This window comes from Balaenoptera physalus, assembly GCF_965194825.1.
Source record: "Balaenoptera physalus genome assembly, chromosome: 2".
Taxonomy (NCBI): domain Eukaryota; kingdom Metazoa; phylum Chordata; class Mammalia; order Artiodactyla; family Balaenopteridae; genus Balaenoptera; species Balaenoptera physalus.
Genome location: NC_138883.1, coordinates 64,582,330 through 64,597,397, shown reverse-complemented (window position 1 = coordinate 64,597,397; position 15,068 = coordinate 64,582,330). Strand labels below are relative to the sequence as shown.

General features: G+C 41.0%; 2 protein-coding genes and 1 long non-coding RNA gene across 4 annotated transcripts in view; 1 reads left to right on the top strand and 2 right to left on the bottom strand.

Annotated features, from left to right (window-relative positions):
• LOC309656113 (uncharacterized protein) overlaps window positions 1-15,068 on the bottom strand; it is a 761,916-nt gene that overhangs the window by 419,938 nt on the left and 326,910 nt on the right. The gene's annotated exons all lie outside the window — the stretch shown is intronic.
• The window catches only part of LOC309656107 (tigger transposable element-derived protein 1-like), a 200,349-nt gene that overhangs the window by 173,401 nt on the left and 11,880 nt on the right, over window positions 1-15,068 (bottom strand). The window lies entirely within an intron of this gene.
• LOC309656161 overlaps window positions 1,715-15,068 on the top strand; it is a 329,878-nt gene continuing 316,524 nt past the window's right edge. The window contains exon 1 of the long non-coding RNA XR_014261191.1: window positions 1,715-7,795. This is a non-coding gene — a long non-coding RNA (uncharacterized lncRNA). The remainder of the gene's footprint in view (window positions 7,796-15,068) is intronic.

Here is a 15,068-nt window from a genome sequence, read left to right as displayed (position 1 = left end):
GGGAAAACATGATGTAACTTTAAGCAAGGTAAATATTATGAAATAACACAGACTGTGGTCTCAATTATATTAAATGGATATTAAAAATACCTAGACAGAAATATACCTGAAGTGCTAATATTATTGGTATATGAATGTTATGAATTTTCATATGAATGAAAGTTTTTTCTCTTTATATTTTGGTTTATTTGTTTTTGTGACAGCATGTATTAATTTTATAATCTAGAAAGTTTGGCAAGCCCCTGATCCCCTCCCAAAAAAAGAAGAAACCATAACAAAAACAACCCCCCAAACTAGGCAAAACTGAAAAGTGCTCTACAAATGGCTTAGCTGTGTGTTTGCAGTTAAGATCCTGTAACCTAGGACTCTGTGTCTAAAGGCAGAATTTCCATGAGAATTAATCTCATTTTTGCTCCTACTGACTCTATAGAAACTGCTCTCTCCATGGTTTACCCCAAGAGGAGCAAACAAGAGTGACACAGACTTTTCAGAGGGAGACAGTGTCTCTCACTCCTCACCCCTGGTATTGTATGACCAAGGAAAAAAAATCCCACGTCTCATTTCTACAGGCCACGGTAGTTAAGGAGACTCCTTCACATACATTCTTATCTTGAGCCTCACAGCAACCCCGAGACGTGAGAAGCTGGGAGATGTCAGCGACCCTGCCCCGAGTCTCTCACTGGCAGTAACCAGGGCATCAGGACTCAGATGCAGGCCTAGGGGCTCCAGGCCCTGTCGTGTCCATGGCACTGACAGGACCCTGGTCCATGGCAGGCATCCAAGGACCCACTTGGTGGAGTTGAGGCGGACTGGCCAGTTATTCCACCAACACTAGTCTTACTGTAAGCTCAGCTGTGTCCAGTTAAATCTACCAAAAGGCACCATAGCTGTAGAGACAGTGAGATTTCACACCTATTAATACAAACTCTTCTTCCTTCCCCCTTTTTCCCTCTTTAACTTGTCTTTCCAGTGAACACAGGTGAATGGAGATGTCACTAAAGTAGACTACGCCAACACTAACATTTATTATCCAAGAGCTAAGTACTTCTATATATAAAAGTTACGGTAAATCGTTCTCTTGTCAACAGATAAAATACCTAAACACAAGCTTTGATTTCCTTATCTGTCAACTGGATTGACGGGCACCTGCCCTTCCCATCCTTTCCATGTCACAGGGTTGTTTAGGGGTCAATTTAGATAAAAACGGTGCGAGAGAGCACGTGGACTAAGAGATGGCTCCTTCCTGAAGTAAGATGCTATTAAATGCAAACCCAGAGACCGGGGTCCCGTGGAGTCCCCCAGGAACAAGGAGAGGCTAGCCCGAAGCGCCCGTGCGCCAGTGCAGGCCTAACGTGACTCTGGCCGCCCCTGCCTAGCAGAAATCCCCGGTGCTATCACAGGGGATCAAAGATCACAGCCCCTCAGCAGCCATCAAGTCGTAAAGATGCTCAAAATCGCCAGCGAGCTGCCGGGCGGGGGATGAAGTCCTCGGCTACTGGGCTGCTCGGGGCGCACAGCGCCTGCGCGCGCAGCTGCCCCCGAATAAATAAATAACCGCGCGGGCGGGCGGCTGCCCCCGCCCGGCGCTCTACCCTGCCTGGCCCGGCTCGCCACTCACGTAGCGAGAGCGTGAGTCAGCGCGTTCGACCGCAGCCCAAACCCGGGTAGATGCCCTGGCCCGCGCCGCCCGCCTGCACGTACCGCCGTTTCAGGACGCCCGGCGCTCCTCGCCGTGGGCACCCGGTGTGGGCTGGCGGGAGGGGCACCTGGGCTTGAAAGCCATGCGGGAGTGGGCTCGCCTTTCCCTGGCCGCGTCCTCTACGGGAACTCGACTTTGCCCTTTTCCCTGTGTGCTTTCCCACTTGGAGCCGCACGTTTGGCCCGACCCGGTGGTCCCTCGCCCTCGCCCAGCGGTCAGGAGGTAGATGGAGAAGGGGGCTCTGGGTTCCAGCTGCAGGGGTCGAGTCCAGGGCAGACAGGGGAGGCTGAGGCCAATAAATTAAGGGAGAGAAGTCCCTTATCAATTTAATGTCACATGCAGCGGGGACTTACTCGAGTCGGCCTGCATTTCCTCAGATCTGCACCTGTTTAGTTACAACAACTGACTTTATAAGAGGAAGTTGCCTACGTGCCTGCCGGCTGAAGGACGGAATTAGAAGTACTCCCGACTGAACGTGTGAACAGAGCAGGGCCTCCTGTTCCGCTGTAGACCTACAGAGTCTCAAGACTGGGCCCCCTGAGGGCAGAAAAAATTCCAAGTCCTTCTTTGCCCTTTGGTAAAAGAGCCTTTCCCAAATTAAGGCGCGTTATAAAGCTCTCCTCTTCATGCAGCTGGGACGTGCCTGTGTCACTTTTTCAAAGCCTGTGCAAGGGGGTAGGCATGTTATGGGGAGGGAGACAGGAGAAGCACGCTCACGAAGGGAAAGAGATAGATGAGGAAGGGAAGAGGAAACGTTAATTAGGAAAGGAGCACTGAAGAATGAGTGAAGTGATTAACAGAACATTACTGCGCCCCTAATGTGGGTCAGCACATCTGGGAACTGGAGTTGCAAAGTGGCTCCCATGGTCCCTGCCGTCAAGGGTTCACAGTTGAGAGGGGTACACCAATTAAGCAGAGAGTTAAACATAAGGGAGACTTAATGCAATGGTTCAGCACCCAGGCTCGGGAGCCAGGCTGTCACCATGCCAGTTCTGCAGCTTACAGCTTACATGGGACCTTACCCAACCGACTGACTGTCCCCACTCCCCCACTTCATTTTCCTCGTTGGAAAAATGAGAATGGTGAAAACAGGACTTTTTAGGACTTTTCAGAGAACTGAATATATTAATACAAGCAAAGTCCTTGAACAATGCTGTGCATTCACTAGGCGCTCAATAAATATTGTCAACAGAATGAATGAAGGAGACCCAGGCAGGGCCAAGTACAGCAAGGCAGGATGTGTACTGCACAACTCCAGAAGTCACATACACATAGATGTGAATGGAACTTTCCAGAGCTGTGTGGCGTGGTAGTCCTGAGTACAAGGGTCTACTTTAATATCGTTCATAATAGCAAAATATTAAAAATTCAAATACATTTATTCATGATTAAAATGTGGTACATTCATAAAATGAAGTACTACTAAAGCCATTAAAAGGAATAAATTACATCTATGTGTATCAAAATGGATGTCTCCAAAATATATTGAATGAAAAACAGTAAGTTGCAAAATGATACACACAGCATGGTGCCGTTTATATAAAGAAAACAGACACACAAAAAATTCTGTATATTTTATATATGTGTGTGTTTTTTTAAATGCTGGGTGAATACCCACAAACTTAAAGGTACCTCTGGATGGAGGTAGAGGGATTAGGATTTGAAATGGTGGTCATTAGGGATTTAGTCTATTCCATATTGTACTAATTGTCTCAGAGAACAATGTGCTTATATATCCTGTAGGTTTGTGCTTTTTTAAGCTATGGATATGTAAAATAAAACCACAAGCAAATATGTCAACACTGGCTAATTCTGGGTTGCAGGAATATGGGTGATTGTAACTTTTTTTTTAATAGATTCAAAAAATATATTTGATAACTTTTGATCATTACTTTTTCATTTGTATTTTGTGCATATTCAAATTTAAAATAGTAGAGGGGTGGGAAAGGGAGGGTGGGAGGGAGACGCAAGAGGGAGGAGATATGGGGATATATATATATATACGTATAGCTGATTCAGTTTGTTATACAGCAGAAACTAACACACCATTGTAAAGCAATTATACTCCAATAAAGATGTTAAAAAAAAAAAAGTCACTTAACCTTTTGGTGCCTTGTTTCCCTCATATATCAAAAGGGAAATAATAACTAGATTTGTTGTGAGACAAAATTCAATAATGAGAAAGTGCTTTGAAAAATATGAAACTGTACCAGTATGAGGCAATTTTGTTATTATATAGCCTAAGTTGCTTTGGTCTTCTAATTTTTGTTGAAATTAAACATTTGAACACAAAATACCAATTTTGTAAAGAGAATATAGCAAAATAAACAGTAGTAAAAATAAAAAATAAAAAATAAAATAGTTAACAACCTTGCAGCGGAAGTGGTATGAAAGTTATGGAAGGGGTGGGCCTGGAGGGCATGTCCTGGGTAAAGCTAGGCTCACTTGCCCAGAACCTTTGGTCCCAACAGAGGACAGAACTGGCTTCCTGAGCCCCCTCTATTCTAACTGCACCCTACGGCAGGAGTGGGTGCCTCTGGCACACCAGGGCTGCCAGCGGTCTGGGCTGGGCCTTCCCTGAGTGTGGTGTTGCTGGGGCCTGTGCTTTGCAAGTTCCTCTTTCAATCTTTAGCCTCCCTAAAATATGGCATGCTGGTGCCTGCTGGGGAAACACCAGATGACCGGAGAAGCCCAGAGAGAGGGTGCCGTGCTCCACAAGTGTGCCACCTACGATACCGAACATTTCAGTAAGCTATTGAATGTCACACAGCAAGTGAATGGTAAAGGTGGCCATGGAAAATGAATCCAACTCCCATCTGTGTGGGCCTGCTCTCCCCAGCCTCTGCTGAGGCCACTTTTATGGGTGTTGCCCTCTTTGGGAGCAGCTCAATGCAGTGGTCAAGATTACGGGCTTTGCAGTCACTCACACCTAGGCTCAAGTTGCCAAGGACTATGATTTGGGGCAAGTTACTCAACTCCCCTGAGCCTCTGTTTCCTCTTTATCAAGTGGGGATAACTGCCATGCTGGGAGGACAGAATGGGAGCCCTGGGTCAGGGTGGCTAGGTGTGTAGCATCAGGAAGAGAAGCCTCTTGATATCAGAGCCTGTTTGAAAGTGGAGATTATTTCTTATCCTATGGCTGTCCTTAACCCTAATAAAGGGTTAAATAGCTGTGTAGGAAAGGATGAAAGTCCTTGCCTCCATCACACGACACTGATCTTGATAGTGACATTCTAAGAGAGTTTCAGGCCTAGGGACAGTTGTTTTAAGAACGCCACTCCCACCCCCATTAAAGAACCAGTTGTAGTTTTGCTCCTTAATAGCCAAAATGATCCACTGAAAGCGCCATCTCCAAACAGGATGCTCTTCCATTAAAAAAAATATATCACTCAGATACCAGTGACTTCTGAAGGAAGCAGACGAAACTTCTGATTTCAGTGAAACACACCAAGAATTCCTTCTTTCTCCCTGGGTTGCTTGTTCTCCCTGACACCCATAAACGAAAGTGTCTACGGGACTTTTAACTCAGTTGTGCTGAAAAGTCACAATTTAAACCCGATTCCCAGCTGCTCCTTTAGAACAAGTTGCACGAGATGCTATTCAGTCCAGCTAGCCCTGGGGAGGGGTAAACACTTACAGATGGATGGTGGGACGTGCAGAACGTCAGGGGAACATAATCAGGCAGAGGGAAGCATGTGCTGTGACTAATAAAGAATGACCTGGGGTGTGGCTGTCATGAGAGAAATCACCTCCCCACAGGTTCCGGCACCTAAGAAAGTTGTGGAAAACAATGTCTGACTCCCAGGCAGTGTTTACCCAGCCAGGGTGAATGTGGCTTCAGTTATCACATTCGTGCTTTTCCAAGCTACCCGCCTGTGTTTTCTTCAGGAAGGGGATGCTGCTGCAGGGAGAGTAAATGATCTCCTTGGATAAGCCCCATGTCTAAGAAGCCAGCAGCCCAGCCCACAGCAAGACAGAAAAGCCCCCGCCCTCGGCCCAGGCCTGAGCAGAGATGCCCAGACATTTTCCCTGGGCCTCCCTGGCCCAACACTCCTCCCCGCCCTCTCACCAGGGTTTGGCTGGGTACGTAGGGAGGCTCCTGGCACAGGCCACCACCATCAGCTCCTCCCTCTCCTTTTCTTTCTACTCCAACCATCCTCCCCAAATCTAAGTAAAATGTCAAGTTCTGAAAACCCTCCCTGTGTAACATTTCATAGATCCATCCTCCTTCTCCAGCTACCCTAGCTGAGGCTCCAGATCAAGGTCAACATCAACAGTGATAAATCATGTTGATAGTATGGGCCCTTGATCTGATGCAATGAAAATGACAGTTAACTTCTGTGATCTTCCTCCTCAAAACTATAACCCCAGTCTAATAGTGAGGAAGACATCAGACAGATCCAAGTTGAGGGACATTCTACAAAATACCCAACCAGCACTCCTTGAAACTGTTAAGGTCATCAAAACCAAGAGAAGTCTGAGAAACTGTCACAGCCAAAGGGAGACTAAGGAGGTGTGATGACTAAATTGTAATGTGGTATCCTGGATAGGATCCTGGAACAGGAAAAAGGACATTATATAAACGCTAATGAAACCTAAATAGAGTATGGTCTTTAGTAGTTAATAACAGTGTATCAACATTGGCTTATTAATTTTGACAAATGTGCCATACAAATATAAGATGTTAATAATAGGGGAAACTGGGTGTGGTGGTATATGGGAACTCTCTGTACTATCTTTGCAGTTTTTCTCTGAGTCTAAAACCATGCTGTCAATGATGAAATCAAATAACAAATTAAAAAATACCTTGAGGCAAATGACAATGAAAACACAACCATACAAAATCTGTGGGATGAAGCGAAAGCAGTTCTTAAAAGGAAGTTTATAGTGATACAGGCCTTCTTTAAGAAACAAAAAAATCTCAAACAAACAACCTAACTCACCACCTAAAAGAATTAGAAAAAGAAGAACAAACAAAACCTAAAGTCAGCAGGAGGAAGGAGATAATAAATATCAGAGAGGAAATAAGTAAAATAGAGATTAAAAAACAATAGAAAAAAACCAATAAAACCAAGAGCTGGTTCTTTGAAAGGGTAAACAAAATTGACAAACCTCTAGCCAGGCTCACCAAGAAGAAAAGAGAGAAGACCCAAATAAACAAAATAAGAAATGAAAGAGGAGAAATCACAACTGATACTGCAGAAATACAAAAAACCATAAGAGAATACTATAAACAATTATATGCCAACAAATTCTACAACCTAGAAGAATGAACAACTTTCTAGAAACATACAGCCCACCAAAACTGAATCAAGAAGAAATAGATAACTTGAACAGACGGATTACTAGAAGTGAAATAGAATCTGTAATTAAAAAAAAAAAACAACTTCCCTACAAAAAAAAGTCCAGGGCCTGATGGCTGTACAGGTGAATTCTACCAAACATACAAAGATGAACTTATACTGATCCTTCTCAAACTCTTCCAAAAGATTGAAGAGGAAGGAAAACTCCCAAAGACATTCTATGAAGCTACCATCACTTTGATACCAAAACCAGACAAAGCCACTACCAAAAAAGAAAATTACAGGGCAATATCTGTAATCAATATAGATGCAAAAATTCTCAACAAAATATTAGCAAACTGAATCCAACAACTCATAAAAAAGATTATACACCACGACCAAGTTGGATTCATCCCAGGATCATAAGGATGGTTCAACATACGCAAATCAATGTAATATACCACATCAACAAAAGAAAAGACAAAAGCCACATGATCATTTCAATAGATGCAGAAAAAGCATTTGATAAAATTCAACATCCATTCATGATAAAAACTCTTACCAAAGTGGGTATAGAGGGAACATATCTCAACATAATAAAAGCTATTTATGGGCTTCCCTGGTGGCGCAGTGGTTGAGAATCTGCCTGCCAATGCAGGGGACACGGGTTCGAGCCCTGGTCTGGGAAGATCCCACATGCCACGGAGCAACTGGGCCCGTGAGCCACAATTGCTGAGCCTGCGCGTCTGGAGCCTGTGCTCCGCAACAAGAGAGGCCGCGATGGTGAGAGGCCCGCGCACCGCGATGAAGAGTGGTCCCCACTTGCCACAGCTAGAGAAAGCCCTCACACAGAAACTGAGACCCAACACAGTCATAAATAAATAAATAAATAAAAAGAACGTGAATTTCTTTAAAAAAAAAAAAAAAAAGCTATTTATGACAAACCCACAGCTAATATAATACTCAACAGTGAAAATATGAAAGCCTTCCCGCTAAAATCTGGAACAAGACAAGAATGCCTACTCTCACCACTTATCTTCAACATAGTATTGGAAGTCCTAGCCACAGCAATTAGACAGAAAAAAGTATTCAGATTGGTAAAAGGTTTTCAAAGAGGTAAAATTTTCATTATATGCAGATGACATGATTATATATATATATATATATATATACACACACACACATATAGAAAACCCTAAAGACTCCACACAAAAACTACTAGAACAGATAAAAAATTCAGCAAGGTAGTGGGATACAAGATTAACATACAGAAATTGGTTGCATTTCTTTACAGTAAACAAACAATCCCTTTTAAAATTGCAGCAAAAATAAATAAATAAAATACATAGGAATAAACCTCACCAAGGTGAAAGACTTATATGCTGAGAACTACAAAACATTAATAAACGAAACTGAAGATGATTCAAAGAAACAGAAACATATCCCATGCTCTTGTAATAGAGAATTAATATTGTTAAAATGGCCATACTACTCAGAACCCTCTTACACTGTCAGTGGGAAATGTAAATTGGTGTAGCCATCATGGAAAACAGTACGGAGTTTCCTAAAAAACTAAAAATAGAATTGCCATATAATCCAGCAATCCCACTCCTGGGTATATACCAAGACAAAACTATCATTCAAGAAGATACATGCACCTCAGTGTTCATAGTGGCATTATTTACAATAGCCAAGATACGGAAACAACCTAAATGTCCATCGACAGGTGAATGGGTAAAGAAGATATGGTATACATACACAATGGAATATTACTCAGCCGTGAAAAAGAATGAAATAATGCCGTTTGCAGCAACTTGGATGGATCTAGAGATTATCATACTAAGCAAAGTAGGTCAGAAAGAGAAAGACAAATACCAAATGATATCACTTGTGTGTGGAATCTAAAATACGACACAAATGAACCTATCTGCAAAACAGAAACAGACTCACAAACATAGAGAACAGACTTGTGGTTGCCAAGGGGGAGAGGGGGATGGGGAGGGAAGGATTGGGAATTTGGGATTAGCAGATGCAAACTAGTATGCATAGGATGGATAAACAACAAGGTCCTACTGTATAACATAGGGAACTATATTCAGTATCCTGTGATAAACCATAATGGAAAAGAATATGACAAAGGATATATATATCTATAACTGAATCACTTCGCTGTACAGCAGAAATTAACACAACATTGTAAATCAACTATATATTTTAGTAAAATTAAAAAATTTTTTAAAAACATGATAAAATATAAGGTTATTAAAAATAATAATGGGAATTCCCTGGTGGTCCAGTGGTTAGGACTCGGCACTTTCACTGCCGTGGGCCGGGTTCAGTCCCTGGCTGGGGAACTAAGATCCTGCAAGCCATGCAGTGTGGCCAAAAATAAATTTTTTTTTTAAATAACTGTGTGTGTATAGGGCAAGGAGCTGGTTGTGGATGAGGGTAAGGATGGGGATAAATCAGGAATGTCCTTAGGGTGGCACATCCCCTCTTGGCCTGAAAAATCCTAATACCATCAACTCCACCCACTCCTACCTCCCAACCACCAACAAGGGTGGCTCTTCAAATGTCTCTTCCAACAAGAGGAAGACATTTTCTTTCGTTTCTTGACTATATTTCAGAGAAGTAAAAACAAACCAACAACACACAGGGTACTCACTACATTAAAATTTAATATATTGCCCTGTCACGATAATGCAGTCCTAAATTTCCCTTGCCACTTTATTTACCACTACCTACCCTGCGTAAATCCCATGGTTTAGTCAAATTATTCTAGAGTAGTGGTTCTCAAACTTTGCTGTGCATCAAAATCACCCGGCAAGCTTGTTAAACAGATTCCTGAGTTCTTCCCTCATTAGGTCTGGAGTGAGGCCTGAGCATCTGCATTTATAACGAGTTCCCAGGTGATGTTGATGCTGCTGGTCTGGGGACTATAGTCTGAGAGTGACCAGTCTAGGAGTTTCTTCCTTACCTACTCACTTTTCTTCCTTCTTATCCCTGTGCCTTTGCACATTTAGAGTCCCATCTGGAATGCAGTCAACATATTTCGTACCAGACATGCCAATAGATTTTTAGGCTACAAGAGTGAACAAAAGAAATAAGGTTCCTATTCTCATGGAACTTATATTCCAGTAGTCAGACAATAAATAAATAAATATACAAGAGAATTACAGATGATGGAAAGTGCTCTGAAGGAAATAAACAGGGTGATAGAACAACAACTAATTAAGAATAGGAGGGATATGGACATTTCTTGGGTACCTGGTCACCATCCATTTTCCCCATTTCCCATTCTTACACGATCATGAATTTCTCAGCACTGTTTGGTGGGTGGGATTGGCTCCGCCCATAGCTCCAAAGGCTAACTGCCTTAGCCAGTTTGCACGGCAATCTTCCCGGCCCCGGTGGTGTGGTGGATACTGTGGTTCCCAGTTCAGATGTCTGTTACTGGGCAGCACACATGCACCCAGCTGCTGTGAGTATAGACTGCTAAGGCACACAGCTGCCCCCTTCCTCCAGAGAACCGCCCTGGCTGACAGGAGCTGCCTAACTTAGAGGCAGCCCTCAGCCAGTAACCGACTGATATGTGGGCACAAAAAGCCACATGGCCTCCAAGGCCACATTGCCTCTGTGCTGTAGTTTATGTTCCCTTTGTGGATCAGGTCAATGATAGAGTTGACCTGATTTTGTAACTGCTCAACATCTTCCCTTTCCTTATCCTGCTCCACTCTCCCCCGCACAGGTGTGTCTGACAGACTTCCTCCCTTCCTTCCTCCCTCCCTTCCTTCCTCCCTCCCTCCCTCCTTCCCTCCCTCCCTCCTTCCCTCCCTTCCTTCCTTCCATCACCATGCTGCACATAGGGTCTCCAGAACTTATTCATCTTGTAACTGACAGTTTGAACACTTCGATCAACATCTCCCCATTTATCCCAGCTCCCAGCCCCTGGGATTACCACCATTATACTCTCTGTTTCTATGAGTTTGATTTATTTAGATTCCACATATAAGTGAGATCATGTAATATTTGTCTTTCTCTGTTTGGCTTCCTTCACTTAGCATAATGTCCTCCAGGTTCATCCATGTTGTTGCAAATGGCAGTATTTCCTTCTTTTAAAAGACTGAATAATATTCCACACCTTTGTCCATTCATCCACTGACAGATATGTAGATTGTTTTCATATGTTGGCAATTGTGAATCATGCTGCAATGAACATGAGAGTACCAGTATCTCTTCAAGACAGTGATTTCATTCCCAGAAGTGAGACTGCTGGATCATATGGTATTTCTTTTTTTTTTTATTTTAAGTTAATTTATTTTTTTATATAGCAGGTTCTTATTAGTTATCCATTTTATACATTTTAGTGTATACATGTCAATCCCAATCTCCCAACTCATCCCACCACCACCACCCTACCACTTTCCCCCCTTGGTGTCCATACGTTTGTTCTCTACATCTGTGTCTCTGTTTCTGCCCTGCAAACTGGTTCATCTGTACCATTTTTCTAGGTTCCACATATATGCGTTAATATACGATATTTGTTTTTCTCTTTCTGACTTACTTCACTCTGTATGACAGTCTCTAGATCCATACACGTCTCATATGGTATTTCTGTTTTCAATTTTTTAAGGCGCTCCCATATAGTTTTCCATAATGGCTATACCAATGTACATCCCCACCAATAGTAGGTAAGTGTTTCCTTTTTCCACATCCTCACCAACACTTATCTTTTGACTTTTTTAGAATAGCCATCCTAACAGGTGCAAGGTGATATCTAATTGTGGTCGTGATTTGCATTTCTATAATGATTAGTGATGTTGAGCATGTTTTCATGTACCTGTTGGCCATTCATATGTCTTCTCTGGAAAAACATCTCTTCAGGTACTTTGACCATTTTTAGTCAGGTTATTTGGTTTTTTTTTTTTTTAACATCTTTATTGGAGTATAATTGCTTTACAATGGTGGGTTAGTTTCTGCTTTATAACAAAGTGAATCAGTTATACGTACACGTATATCCCCATATCCCCTCCCTCTTGCGTCTCCCTCCCACCCTCCCTATCCCACCCCTCTAGGTGGTCACAAAGCAACGAGTTGATCTACCTGTGCTATGCGGCTGCTTCCCACTAGCTATCTATTTTACATTTGGTAGTATATATAAGTCCATGCCACTCTCTCACTTCGTCCCAGCTTACCCTTTCCCCTCCCCATGTCCTCAAGTCCATTCTCTACGTCTGCGTCTTTATTCCTGTCCTGCCCCTAGGACTACAAATAACTCAATTTCGTTTCTTTTTATGGCTTAGTAATATTCCATCGTATATATGTGCCAGGTTATTTGGTTTCTGTTTGGTTGGGTTTTTTGGGTTTTGTTTTCTGTTGTTGTTATTGAGTTGTATTAATTCCTTATATATTTTGGATATTAACCCATTATTAGATATATGATTTGCAAATATTTTCTCCCATTCTTAAGTTGCTTTCTCATTTTGTTGATTGTTTCCTTTGCTCTGCAGTTTGATGTAGTCCCACTTATTGATTTTTGCTTTTGTTGCCTGTACTTTTGGTGTCAAATCCAAAAAATCATTGCCAAAATCAATACCAAGGGGTTTTCCCCTCACGTTTTATCCTAGGAGTTTTATGGTTTCAGGTCTTAGATTTAAGTCTTTAATCTGTTTTCAGTTGATTTTTGTGTATGGTGTAAGAAAGGGTCCAATTTCATTCTTTTGCATGTGCATATCCAGTTTTCCCAACACTATTATTTGAAGAATCTATCCTTTCCCCATCGTGTATTCTTGGAACCTTTGTTGAAGATGAATTGATTGTATATGGATATGTTTATTTCTGGGCTCTCTATTCTGTTCCATTGATCTATGTGTTTCTTTTTATGCCAGTAGCTACTATTTTGATTACTGTAACTCTGTAATATAATTTGAAACCTCCAACTTTGGAAGTGTGATACCTCCAAATTTGTTTTCCCTGCCCAAGATTGCTTTGGCTATTTAGGTTCTCTGTGGTTCCATACAAATTTTAGGATTGTTTTTTCTATTTCTGTGAAAAATGCCACTAAATTTTTGATAGGGATTGCACTGAATCTGTAGGTCACTTTGGGAAATACAGACATTTGAAAAATATTAATTCTTCCAATCCATGAACATTGAATATCTTTCCACTTATTTGTGTCTTCTTCAATTTCTTTCATCAATATTTTATAGTTTATTTATTTTATTTTTTTATTTTATAGTTTTTAATGTACAGCTCTTTCACCTTGTTGGTTACAATTACTCCTAAGTAATTTATTCTTTTTTGATACTAATATAAATAGTATTGTTTTCTTAAGGTCTTTTTCAGATAGTTTATTGTTAGTGTATAGAAATGCAACTGATTTGTGCATGCTGATTTTGTATGCTGAAACTTTACTGAATTTATTAGTTTATTAGTCTTTAGGGTTTTCTATATACAAGATCATGTCATCTGCAAACAGAGACAATTTTACTTTTTCCTATCTGATGTGGATGCCTTTTATTTTTTTTTTTCTTGCCTAAATGCTCTGACTAGGACTTCCAGTACTATGTTAAATAGAAGTAATGAGAGCGGGCATCCTTCTCTTCCTAATTTTAGAGGAAAAGCTTTCAGCCTTCCACTGCTAAGTATGATGTTAGCTGTTGGCTTGTCATATATGGCCTTTATTTTATTAAATGCTTTTTCTGCATCTATTGAGATAATCATATGATTTTTATCCTTCATTCTGTTAATGTGGTGTATCACATTTATCAATTTGCATATGTTGAATCATCCTTGCATCTCATGGATAAATCTTATTTGATCATGGTGTATGATCCCTTTAATGTGCTGCTGATTTGGTTTGCTAGCATTTTATTAAGGATTTTTGCATCTATGTTCATCAGGGATAGTGGCCTGTAGTTTTTTTCGCTTGTACTGTCCTTGTCTGGCTTTGGTATCAAGGTAACACTGTCCTTGTAAAATGTTTGGAAATGTTTCCTCCTCTTCAGTTTTTTGGAAGAGTTTGAGAAGGAGTGGTATTAATTCTTCTTTAAATGTTTGGTAGAATTCATCAATAAAGCCATGTGATCTTGGGTTTTTCTTTGTTGAGGAATTTTTGATTACTGATTCAGTCCCTTTTACTTGTTATCGGTCTGTTCAGATTTTCTATATCTTCATGATTCAGTCTTGGTAGGTTGTATGTTTTTAGGAATGCATCCGTCTTTTCTAGGTTGTCCAGTTTGTTGATGTATAACTGTTCATAGTAGTCTCTAATGATCCTTTGTATTTCTGTGGCATCAATTGTAATGTCTCCTCTTTCTTTTCTGATCTTGAGTCTTCTTTTCTTTTTTTCTTATTTAGTCTACCTAAAGGTTTGTCAGTTTATTTTTTCAAAAAACCAACTCTAGTTTTGCTGATCTCTTCTATTGTTTTTCTAGTCACTATTTCATTTATTTCTAGCCTGATCTTTGTTATTTCTTTCCTTCTGTTAACTTTGGGCTTTGTTTGTTCTTCTTTTCCTAGTTCCTTGAGGTATAAAGTTAGATTTTTTACTTAAGATCTTTCATTTTTCTTAATGTAGGTGTTTATCACTATAAACTCACCTCTTAGAACTGCTTTTGCTGCATCCCACAAGTTTTGGTATGTTGTATTTCCAATTTCCTTTGGTTCAAGATATTTAAAATTTTTTCTTTTTGATTTCTTCTTTGACTCATTGGTTGTTTAGGAATGTGTTGTTTAATTTCTACACATTTATGAATTTTCCAGTATTTCTCCTGCTACTGATTTCTAGTTTATATCACTGTGGTCAGAAAAGGTACTTGATACCTCACAGGTATTTCTCAAAGAGCACTTACCACCTGAATCCCTAACTCAGGTTCTGCTTCTGCAAAAATGACCTAAGATAAATGAGCACAAGACACATATCCAGATTATCAGGGCCAATGTGTATTTGACTCAATAGCCACACTTTGGATGAGCTGTTGACAGCCTCTGGGGAGAAGAGAAGAATCAAGCAGGAAGTAGAGGAAGGAAGCAGAGTGAAAAATGGAAAACAGATCTTCATCATTTTGTTTAAACTGTGGCCAGAT